At 39.5% G+C, this 12,210-nt stretch overlaps 1 long non-coding RNA gene across 1 annotated transcript in view; it reads left to right on the top strand.

Annotated features, from left to right (window-relative positions):
• The first annotated feature begins 863 nt into the window (after nt 1-863).
• LOC125483350 overlaps nt 864-12,210 on the top strand; it is a 33,047-nt gene continuing 21,700 nt past the window's right edge. Inside the window, exons 1-2 of the long non-coding RNA XR_007262311.1 lie at nt 864-1,003; nt 4,592-4,664. This is a non-coding gene — a long non-coding RNA (uncharacterized LOC125483350). The remainder of the gene's footprint in view (nt 1,004-4,591; nt 4,665-12,210) is intronic.

Raw genomic sequence — 12,210 nt, 5'->3', positions numbered from 1 at the left:
CAAATTTCAACATTTCCTTATTGGACTTTAGATTACAACTAAAACCTTCCTTATAAGAGCCTTCTTTGAAATCTGAAATCCCTTTTTTAACTGCTTCTGTTTAAGTTGGTATCTGACGTCTTTATTCCTTTATTTTCTCCTTCTCTCTCAGCTGAATCACTACTTCCTTCCTCTTAAATTCTCTTTCTTGTGCCTTTTGCCCTCTGTGAAATGCTTGTTCCATTTCTTCCTTTTTTTATTCAGGCTGAAGTCTATTCAGTTCCAGTCCATTTTCAAAGTGCTTCAAATAGAGACACAGAACAAGCCTATGACCTTTCACCAGGCTTTGAAGCATTAATTCTGATCTTCTGAGTATTTCCAGTATTTTCTTATTTTATTTCAGTTTCTGAAACACAAGGAGAGAAGCACAGAAGGTGATACTAATTAAGTAAATGAAGACAAGTGGACTGGGTAGACTAAATGGCTTACTATGCAGTCCATGTTACTATACGTAACCATCTCCTGCTTATTTCTGGCCAAATATGCCAAAGTTAATCTCATGCATATGCAACGCTCACTGTCTTTCACTTGACATGTGGTGTCATGTGCCAGAAATATCAGAGGCTAGATGAAAGCCACAGAACAAATTATTCTTTTCATTGGCTGAGTGTGCTATGTGCATCAGACTTTTACAGAATGCTTCAGTTAATGATAAACCATTAAATGCTCAGAAAGAGAGAGCAGCCAGGATATGGTAAAAGTAATTTTCCCCTTAGCAAGGTTAATCACAAAAGGTTATTACTGTATCCATGGAATCCAAACAAACCTTATTAAGGAACACAGACTATCCTGCCACCAGTACAGACATTATCATTTTGCAGACGTAAGAGCTCATCCAGTAAAAGAAACATTACTCCTTCTGAATTAGAATTAAAATTAATAACATAACTCTGATGTCAAACTTGTTTAAGAAAGAGGAATGACATTTCAATGTCTTCCAAAGAAAAAAAAGCATGGCCCCAAGGTGAGTGAGCATGTTCAGTATAATTTATGAGGATTAAATTGAAGAATGGAATGGCGACAAGTCTCCAGCAATGTCTGAGATTAACACAAGCTGCTGTGTGCTATAACTGAGAAAACTGAAAAACTTGTTATTAGCTTGTGCAGATATAGTTTATAGAATGGCTTTTATCTAACTGTCAAGGTTAGAAAGTAGACTGATTAAATAGCAACATTGATAAAATAAGTTATATGGACACAGGCAGTTCTTCCACAATCAAATTTATTTCTCGTATTTAGTTGGCCTGAGAAGATGGCTCACAATCTTCTGTCTCTTTTTTTACAATTGGGTAGTTTCCCGGGCTACTTCAGCGAACATTAAGATTCAAGAACAGTATAGGATTAGTGTTACATAAACTGGATCAGGTAGAAATAGTAGATCTCTTCCCCCTCAGTGAATATTAGAAAAAAAAATCTGTGTGTCTTAAAATTCATATGGTCTTATGGTAATTTTACTGGTGTCAGCACATGGTTTTTCCATCTGTTTTGTGCAACTTATAACAGTCCAAATTACTTTCTTTATACAAATACACCAAGCAATACTTTTGAAATGACATCTGTGGAATTTTAGTTTAATTTTGATGTGACTGGAAGATTCTCCAGTAAATGGATTATCCTTGTTAATAGAAAATGAAAAGTGCAAGTCACTGCTAGGAATTTACTACATATCTCCTGATAATAGGGTTGAAGAAATATAGACATATAAATACATTAGAGCAATATGTTGTAAAACAAAGTGGAGGATTTTAATATTCATAGGTAGAGGCAAAGGATAGTTCAAGTTGTTATGAAAATTAATTTTTAGAAGCACATTAGTTCACATCGGTATGTTAGGATTTAATTCCTTAAGTGAGCTATATTTAATACATTGTTGATTTTTTTGCATTGTTTTGTTGTGATTTATTTAAAATAAATTATTTATCAAGTGCTTTACATTAGACAATAATTTAACAAGCACAAAAAAAAGGGTCTCTTGTGGTGCAGTGATAGTGTGGACCCCTGGACCAAGAAACCTGGGTTCAAGTACCACCTGCTCCAGAGGTATGGAAAAAAATCTCTGAACAGGTTGATTAGAAAAATAGGTTAAAATAAAAGAAAGTGCAAAAATCGGCATTTTAAATGTGGTGCACAGATGAAAATAAATACAACTGAATGGATTTATAAAATACTTAATTAGAACTGCTAAAATTTCCCACTGCAGTAGATATAGAAAGGAGGAGGAAAATATTTCCATTTTTATTGCACCTTATATGATGTCTTAAAGTACTTTAAAGCTAATAAAGAACTTCAGAATTATAGTCACTATTGTTATGTAGGAAACAGCTGTCAATTTATGAACAGCAACTCTCACAAACAGCAATTTGACAATCACTAAATAGTCATTTTTTATAACATCCATTGAAAGATCAATATTGGCCAAGAAATCAGGAATACCATCACTGCTGTTTTGCAAAATAGTCCAAAGGAATCTTCCACATTTAAATGAGAAAGCAGATAGTGCTTTAGTTTACCATCTCACCTGAAAGGTGGCAACTCTTTATGGTGCTGCATTAGAATATTAACCTAGAATTTTGTCTTCAGGTCTCAAGTGTGGGACTAGAAGTCAGAGCACTCTTGACTCAGAGACAAGATTACCATCAACTGCTACAGTATCACCAAAATGAGGATTAGAATAGTTGGGTAGTTGTTTTTGACTGGTGCAGACTCAATGGGCTGAAGGGCCTTTTTCTGTGCTGTAGACGTCTATGATTCTATGACGCTGTTTTCTAAGGCTGCAGCAGTACTGTTTAAATGAGGAGTTGAATACTTACAAAACAGCCTGCTTTGAAACTATTCCTTTACAACTTGCTGACTGAACCTTAACAATGATATTGTTTGCTTGATATTCAGAACTGCACAAAAGCTGTGGATATGCCTATGTTATGCATAAGCAATTATTTTATGACATAAGCCAGGTTTTGATCATTGCTATCTATAGTAATCACTTTTGAATGACTGAACTATAAACATGCAGTGATTAGACCAGAATTACCAATCCTTCATTTAGACTGCAAGGAACATAGTAACTGCTATAACTGCTGCTTGGCCTGCTGTGTTCTTCCAGCTCTACACCTTGTTATCTCAGATTTTCCAGCATCTGCAGTTCCTACTATCTCTGATACATAGTAACTGCTAGTGGCTTCTATGACAACCAAAATCAATGATGTAAAACCATCTGATCATTCCGGCAGCATTTGTGGAGGCAGAATAAAGTACATGTAAATGTGAATTATTTTAACATTAACATCTTATTTTTAGGTTCAGGTAATGGATAGAAAATGATTGCATTTCCTTTATGTTTTATGGAATTATACAAGATCCTCTTTCAGAAGTGTATTGCAAACATACTCAATGAGCTAATTTAATTCCATGCTGGATGCTTGCCACAATGAAGAATATCAGAAAGAGGACTTTGGCACTACCAGAATAGGTATAAATCAACTGGCTGCAAAGTAAAGCTGCCTTTAATCTGCCTCAACAATACAGTTTATGACAGCCTTTCTAAAACAAATCACACAACAATAATCCTTATGGACAGCAATAACTAGATTGTCAATTAATAGAAGTTATAGTGTAACAAAGAAGCAAGGGATATATCCTTTCATTTTATATTATACATTAAATTTTGTGAGATTTGATGACAAAGTTAAGATGCTAGTGCAACCCAGAATCTTTAGGCTGTCTAAGTAATTGGTAAATCTTTAATAAAAATAAACAACTGCGGATGCTGAAGATCTGAAACAATAACAGAAATTGCTGGTGAAATTCAAAAGATCTTGCAGCATCTCTGAGGAGAAAGCAGAGTTAACATTTTGAGTCCGGTGACTCTTTAGAATGGTAATTCTTGTTGTTTTCTCAACGTATGACTGAGTTCACACACACTTAGCATTAAGACGACATTGACCTAAAAATGTGAAACCACTTTAAAATATTGATATTAGGCACTAAACAGATTATGCTTAAAATTAATTTTAAAATCCTTGCTATGAATTAGGAAAATCATTACTGGTATTCTTTAATGTTTTACACAGAAACAGCCAGCAAATCAGCAGATTGTTTTTATATTTCAAAGGTCTAACCCATTTATTACGAATTTGCATAATTTATTTAATCCTTTTGAAGCTAACAGGTTTAAATATCGTAACTTGTCATGGCTAACAATTAACAAGTTAAGAACAGATAGCATGAAGAATATCATAGATACAATTATTCCGCTGCTCCGAGATATTTCTTATTGTTGCCGCAATTGAAGAAACTATGATTGAGGTATATGCGAGCCACAGGCATGAAACAAGAAGATTCCAGATTTTCATTGCATTGTTTGCTGTAATATTAATCCAGTAAGATTCTTTCTGCTAAAGGTACCTTCATAAAAGATTCGTCCCATATAACAGAGATCAAATGGGAAAAAAAAATCCCAAGACTGAATGCAGTTTTCAGCGGTGTTCATTGTTTGGATAAATGTTCAGCGTATATATATTCATGTAAATTGATGCTTCTGTCTCATCAACAGAAATCGTGTCATTATGAAGAGTCTAATAGAAGAAGCTGAGAGTCATAGATTCGTCTAAACACACATTCTAGCTGTAAGTATTTAAAACTGCAACTAATATCACATAATATTTTACATTTTGTTTCTGTCTTTCACTTAATTGTAAATAATCTGGTGAGTATTTACCAGATATAATGGGTTTAGCTGTGACATCTTAGTACACTAGGTGGCAGTCAATTTCACACATTGATAATTGTGAAGAAGTTATACGTTCAATTGGAAGTAGTTTTTTTTATGAGGTTATAATCATACCCTCAGTTCAATTTCCCCACTCTCAGATTGCCACAATACATCTATGTTGCTGAAAACCATTATTATTTTAACATTGCATCACATATTTACCCGTGATTATGAAAAGGGATTATATCAATGAACACTTGGAGAAGTATGTAAATCGAGAACACATTTTCAAGAAGGTTGAGCTCGACTAATTCAATGACATTTTTCAAGAAGTTACCAATACATAGACAAAGACATAGACAATTTTGATGGTCTTGAGGAAATTGTGCAACAGACAATCTCAAATAAGAAATTTGTCACAAAGTTAAGGCATATAGGTATTGCTGGAAAAGACACATTTGTCAACTTTTCAACTTGCATTCATCAGAATAATTCACAAGAGTACCAATGTAAACAACAATTTAAAGCTATATGAGAAGACTGTGCTAAATAGAAGGACACTGTGTGGAAAGAACATGTACACCAACTGCGCCTATTTCACTAAACAATGTAGGTAACAGCCATTCTCTGCTTCATTCCACAAGGCAGTGTCTTGACACATCAGTGTCAGCCTGCCTTGTTTAAATTGAGAAAAAGTTCGGTGGTTAACCAACACAACATCTAACTGGCAAAGTTTCCAATGGCAATGCCTCCACCAATATCTGTCTACTTGTTAACCATTTAGTATCCTCTTCTTGCACAAAGAAGTGATACTCAAATTCCATACTACCAAATATTTTCTTTAATTCATTCATGGGCATCAATGGCTGGACCATCATTTAATGGCCTTTCCTAGTTGCTGATCAGAATGTGGTAGTGGGCTGCTGCCTTGAACTTTGTGGTCTATATGGTACAGGTACAACCACAATGCTACAACAAATGCTATTGGGGAGGAAATTTCAAGATTTTGACCCAGTGAAACTGAAGAAACAGCAATGTATTTCCAACTCAGGATGGTGAGGGACTTAGTGGGCAGCTTGTTATTTACATGAAGGAATATAACAAATACGAGCAGGAGTAGGCCTGTTAAGCCTGCTGCACCATTCAAACAGATCTTGACTGATATTTAGAGATAACACAGTGTGGAGCTGGAGGAACACAGCAGGCCAGGCGGCATCAGAGGAGCAGTAAAGTTGATGTTTCAAGTCAGGACCCTTCTTCAGTTCTTACTTTCTTTGACTAATAATTACTTCTGCACCATTTTATCCCATGCTCACATATGCCTTAATGTCATTAGTATCCAGAAATCTACTGATTTCTGTCTTAAACATGCTAGCCTTCTTGGGTACAGAATTCATAAGATTCATTAGTTTCAGAGAGGAAATTTCTCTTCATCCCAGTCTTAAATGGTTTACCCCTTATAATGAGATTATGGCCCTAGTTCTAGACTCACCAAGCAAGGGAACATCCTATCCACCACTATTCTATCATGCCTTGTCGGAGTTTTATAAGTTTCAATGATATCACCTCTCATTCTTCGAAATTATGGAGGATACAGATACAGTTTCTTTATTTTCTCTTCATAATAAAATCCCACCATTCTAGTGATTAGTTTGGTGACCACTTGTTACACTGCCTCTATGGCAAATACATCAGTCCTCAGTTAAGGGTTCCAAAACTGTGGACAATAAGCCAGAAACAAAATCAGAAATTACTGAAAAAAGCTCAGCAGGTCTGGCAGCATCTGGGGAGAGAAAGCAGCGTTAACATTTCAGGTCCATTGACCCTTAGAGCTGGAAAAAGGTTGATATATATGCTGAAGATGGGCTGGGGGAGGGGGGGAGGTTGGGATGGGGGGTAAAATGATAGGTGGAGATGGAGCCCAGAGAGAGAAATAAACAGTTGAGCAGGAAGTCAGCCTGGGAGGACGAATAGTTTTGAATGCATTATTGAGTCCTGAAGGCTGCAGGTACCAAGCAGAAAATGAGGTGTTGTTCTTCCGGCTTGTACTGAGATTTGCTGGAGCACTGTAGCAAGCCCGAGACAGAGATGCTGGCCAGGGAACATGGTGGTGTGTTGAAATGGCAGGCAACAGGAAGCTCAGGATCATTTTTGTGGACAGAACATAAGTGTGCTGCAAAGCAATTGCCCAGTCTGCCAGGTGTGTTCTCACCAGGCAACTTGGAGCAAGATATCTTTATTTCTGTATGCAAACACCATTGCAATGAAGGCCAACATACTATTCCTAATTTCTTCCTAATTGCTTACTGCACCTGCATGCTAGCTTATACACACTTATGAACAAGAATACTCAGGTTCCTCTGCTCATCAACATTTCAAACCTGCATCCGCTCACATTCCCACTAGTTTTGTGTCATCTCCATTTTTGGAAATATCACATGTGGTCTGCACATCCAAATCATTTATATACATTGTGAACAGCTGTGGTCCAGGAACTGAGTCTTGTTTACCCTACTAGTAATAGCTTACCATACTGAGAATAACCCATAACTCTTTTTTCTGTCTGTTCACTAATTCTTAATGCACAGTATAACATTACCTAAGCTCATAGACTCTAAAAGTGAATAGCATTGGTAGAAGGTTGTTTGAATGGCAGGGTCCAGAAAGTAGGGCAAAATGCATGTTTCTTGGATTGAGAAGATATACTGAATTAAAATCCATCTTGGTCTTCATACAAATAAATATTTTGCATGTGAATGTAAAAAGAATGACAGAGATCTATCACAACCAATAGAAACACAGAAAAATAGGAACAGGAATAGGCCATTCTGCCCTTCAAGCCTGCTCTAATTAATTTAATTAGTTTAATTTGGTGTCATGTTTGGCACAACATCCAACTTAGTAGCATGTTCCTGGTTTCTACCCATATCCTTTGATTCCTTTAGCTTTGAGTGATATATCCAACTCTTTGAAATCACACAATATTTTGGCCTTGACTGCTTTCTGTGGTGGTAAGTTCCACAGGTTCACCACTCTGTGGGAAAGAACTTTCTCCCCATGTCAGTCCTAAATGATTTATCTTGGTTCCTAGACTGTGACCTCTTGGTCTGGACTCCCCTATATTACTCATCCAGCTTGTCCAAAACACACTGAAGCATCGTTGCATTCTACTCACCGCTCAACCCCTCACCAGTTTTGTGTCATCTGCAAATTTGGAGATTTTTACTTCCTGCATCTGCCCTGTCCAATCTGTTAGAATTTTATAGGTTTTTATAAGATCCCTCCTCATTCATCTGAACTGCAGGGAATATAATCCTAACCAATTCAATCTCTTCTCATACCTAAGTCCTGCCATCTCAGGAATCAGACTAGTAAATCTTTGCTGCATTCCCTCTATAGCAAGAACATCCTTTCTCAGATAAGTAGACCACAACTACACACAATATTCCAGGTGTATAATTACAGCAAGACATCCCTGCTCCTGTACTCGAAACCTATCGCTATGAAGGATGACATACCATTTGCCTATTTTACCATCTGCTGCACCTATATGATTGCTTTCAGACACTGATGAACAAGGACACCCAAGTCTCATTGCACATTCCCCTCTTTCAATTTATCGCCATTTCAACAATAATCTGCCCTCCTGTTTTTGCTACTAAAGTAGATTACCTCACAGATTTATACACATTATGCTACATCTGCAATTTATTTGTCCACTTGCTCAGCTTGTCCAAATCATACTGAAGCATCTTCGCACTGTCCTTGCAGCTCACCCTCCTGCCTGCTTTGTGTCATCTGTGAATTTGGAGATATTACATTTAGTTTCCTCATCTAAATCATTAGTATATATTATGAAATGCTGGGGTCCTACTACTGATCCTTGCAATACCCCTACAAGTTGCTCCCTGCCATTTGGAAAAAAACACTCATTTGTTCTAACTTCTTCAAGGTTTTATCATTCATAACCTCATCACCTCAGGTGACCTCCCACCCACAGCCTCCAACCTCATCGCTTCCCAACCCTGCACTGCCCGTTTCTATCTCCTTCCCAAAATCCACAAACCTGACAGCCCCAGCCGACCCATTGTCTCTGCCTGCTCCTGCTCCACTGAACTCATCTCCGCTTACCTTGACTCGGTTTTTTTTCCCCCGGTCCAGGAACTCCCCACTTATGTCTGGGACACCACCCATGCCCTCCACCTCCTCCAAGACTTCCATTTCCCTGTCCCCCAACACCTCATCTTCACTATGGACATCCAATCCCTGTACACTTGTCTTCCCCACACGGATGGCCTAAAAGCCCTCCACTTCTTCCTCTCCCGCAGGCCCAACCAGTCCCCCTCCATCAACACCCTCATCTGCTTAACGGAACTTGTCCTTACCCTTAACAACTGCTCCTTTAACTCCCCCAACTTCCTACAGACTAAGGGGGTGGCCACGCGCACCCGCATGGGCTCAAGTTATGCCTGCCTCTTCATAGAATATGTGGAACAGTCCCTTTTCTGCTGTTATACTGGCACTATCCCCCACCTCTTCCTCTGCTACATTGATGACTGTATCGGCGCTGCCTCATGCTCCCACGAGGAGCTTGAACAGTTCATCAAATTTACTAACACCTTTCACCCCAACCTCAAATTCACCTGGACCATCTCCAATACCTCCCTCTCCTTCCTGGACCTCTCCATCTCCATCTCTGGTGACCACCTCAAAACTGACATCTATTTCAAGCCCACTGACTCCCACAGCTACCTGGACTACACCTCTTCTCACCCACCTTCCTGCAAGAATGCGATCCCCTACTCCCAGTTCCTCTGCCTCTGCTGTGTCTACTCCCAAGATGGGATGTTCCACTCCCGCACATCCCAGATATCCTCCTATTTGAAGGACCGTAACATCCCCCCTCCGGTGATCGAAAATGCCCTCAACTGCATCTCCTGCATTTCCTGCACTTCTGCCCTCACATCCCCTCCGCCCAACAAAAATAAAGCCAGAATTCCCCTTGTCCTCACATATTACCCCACCAACCTCCACATCCAATGTATCATCCTCTACCACTTCTGCCACCTACAATCCGACTTCACAACCAAAGAGATATTTTCTTCCCCACTCCTATCTGCCTTTTGTAGGGACCACTCTCTCCACAACTCCCTCGTCTGCTCCACACTCCCCACTAGCTCCACCACCTTTCCCTGCAGCCGCAGGATGTGCTACACCTGCACCCTCACCTCCATTCAAGGCACAAAACAAACTTTCCATATCAAACAGGGGTTCACCTGCACATCCTTCAACTTGGTCTACTGTATCCGCTGCTCCCGATGTGGCCTCCTCTACATCGGTGAGACCAAGCGTAGACTCGTAGGCCATTTCGTAGAGCATCTGCGCTCTGTACGAGACAAACAACAACACCTTCCAGTCGCCAATCATTTTAACTCCACCTCCCACCCCCTGGGTGATGTCCATCCTGGGCCTCCTCCAGTGTCACAATGACACCACCCGCAAACTGGAGGAGCAACACCTCATATTCTGCCTCGGGAGCCTACAGCCCGATGGCCTAAACATGGAATTCACCAGTTTTAAAATCTCCCCACCCACGGCCTCATCCCGTGTTCAAGCCTCCATCTCATCCCCGCCTCCTTGACCTGACACAAACTGTCCATCTTCTCTCCCACCTATCTGCCCCTCCCTTCCCACTGATCAATCCCACCACTCCCTACCTGCACTCACCTATCACCATCCCACCTACTTTCCCCAGGCCCACCTCTCTTCTCTCTGTTTACTTCCCAGCTTCCTTCCCCGTCCTCATTTCTAAAGAAGGGTCCTGACTCAAAACATCAACTTTCCTGCTCCCCTGATGCTGCCTGGTCTGCTGTGTTCCTCCTCATTTATTCTAACTTTTTTTTTTCTTGTCTGCCAATCAGTTTTCTATCCATCTTAATACACTACACCCAATCCTATACACTATAACTGTACACCCTAATCTCTTATTTGGGACTTTGTTGAAAGCCTTCTGAAAGTGCAAATAAACCAAATGCACTGGCTCTACCTCATCAACTCTACCAGTTACATCTCAAAGAATTCCAGTGGATTTATCAAACAGGATTTCCTTTTTCTAAATCCATGCTGACTGTGTCTGATCCTACCACTGTTTTCCAGTACTCTGCTATTAAATCTTTCATAATGGACTCTAGCATTTTCTCCACTGCCAATGTCAGGCTGATTGCTCTGTAATTCCCAGGTTCCTCTCTTTCACCCTTGTTAAATAGAGGGGTTACATCAGCTACCCTACAATCTGTAGGAACTATTCCAGAGTCTATAGAATCTTGAAAGATGACCAACAATGCATCCATTACTTCTAGGGCTACTTCCTTAGGTACTTTGGGATGTAGATTATCAGGCCCTGGGGATTTATCAGCCTTCAATTTTCCCAACATCATTTCCCTATTAATATTAATTTCCTTCGGTTCCTTCGTATTCTCCCAACATTTCTGGTATGTTATTGTTGTCTCCTTTGTGAACATGGAACCAAAATATGCATTTAGTTGGTCAGCCTTTTCTTTGTTCTCCATTTTAATTTTCTGTTTCAGATTGTAAGGGACCTACATTTGTCTTCACCCATCTTTTTTCCTTTCCATACCTACAGAAACATTTACAATCAGTTTTTATGTCCTCTCCAGTTACTCTCATACTCTATTTTCCCTTTGTTGATCGATTGCTTTGTTTTCCTTTGTGGAATTCTGAATTGCTCCCACTGCTCAGCTAGGTTGTTTCTTCTAGGCCAATTTGTATGCCACTTCCTTGGATCTAATACTATCTGTAATTTCCCTTGTAAGCCACGGTTTGGCCACCTTTCCCATTTTACTTCTGTGCCAGGCAGGAATAAACAATTGTCACAGTTCACCTATGCGATCTTTGAATGTTTGCCATTGCCTTTCCACCATCACCCCTTTAAGTAATGTTCCTCAATCTCATAGCCAACTTGCACATCCTACCAGCGTAATTTTCTCTTTTAGATTCAGGATCTTATTCTCAAAATCAACTACATCACTCTCTATCTTGATAAGTAATTCTATGAAATTATGGTCATTCATCCTGTTATGGACCAGATCAAAGCCCCTTAAAATATTCAGAAGATAATCTAGATCCTAACTTCTTTTTATTTTAAAGGTAAACATAAGGTGTTGCATTCCAGATGCAATTTGATTGGTTAAACTACTGGATTTAAAGCAAAACACACTTTATTCATCCATAATAGTTAAAATACAACAAAAGAAAGAAGGAGAGGTAGTAGGAACTGCAGATGCTGGAGAATCCGAGACAACAAGGTGCAGAGCTGGATGAACACAGCAGGCCAAGCAGCATCATAGGAGCAGAAAGGCTGACGTTTCGGGCCTAGACCCTTCATCAGAAATGCAGAGAGTTGCAGTGGGAGAGAGATTCCCTGAGGTTTGTCCGGAGGG

Source organism: Rhincodon typus, chromosome 6 (genome assembly GCF_021869965.1).
Source record: "Rhincodon typus isolate 14 chromosome 6, sRhiTyp1.1, whole genome shotgun sequence".
Taxonomy (NCBI): Eukaryota; Metazoa; Chordata; class Chondrichthyes; order Orectolobiformes; family Rhincodontidae; genus Rhincodon; species Rhincodon typus.
Note: the sequence above shows the minus strand (reverse complement) of the source record. Positions and strands in the feature narration are given on the sequence as shown.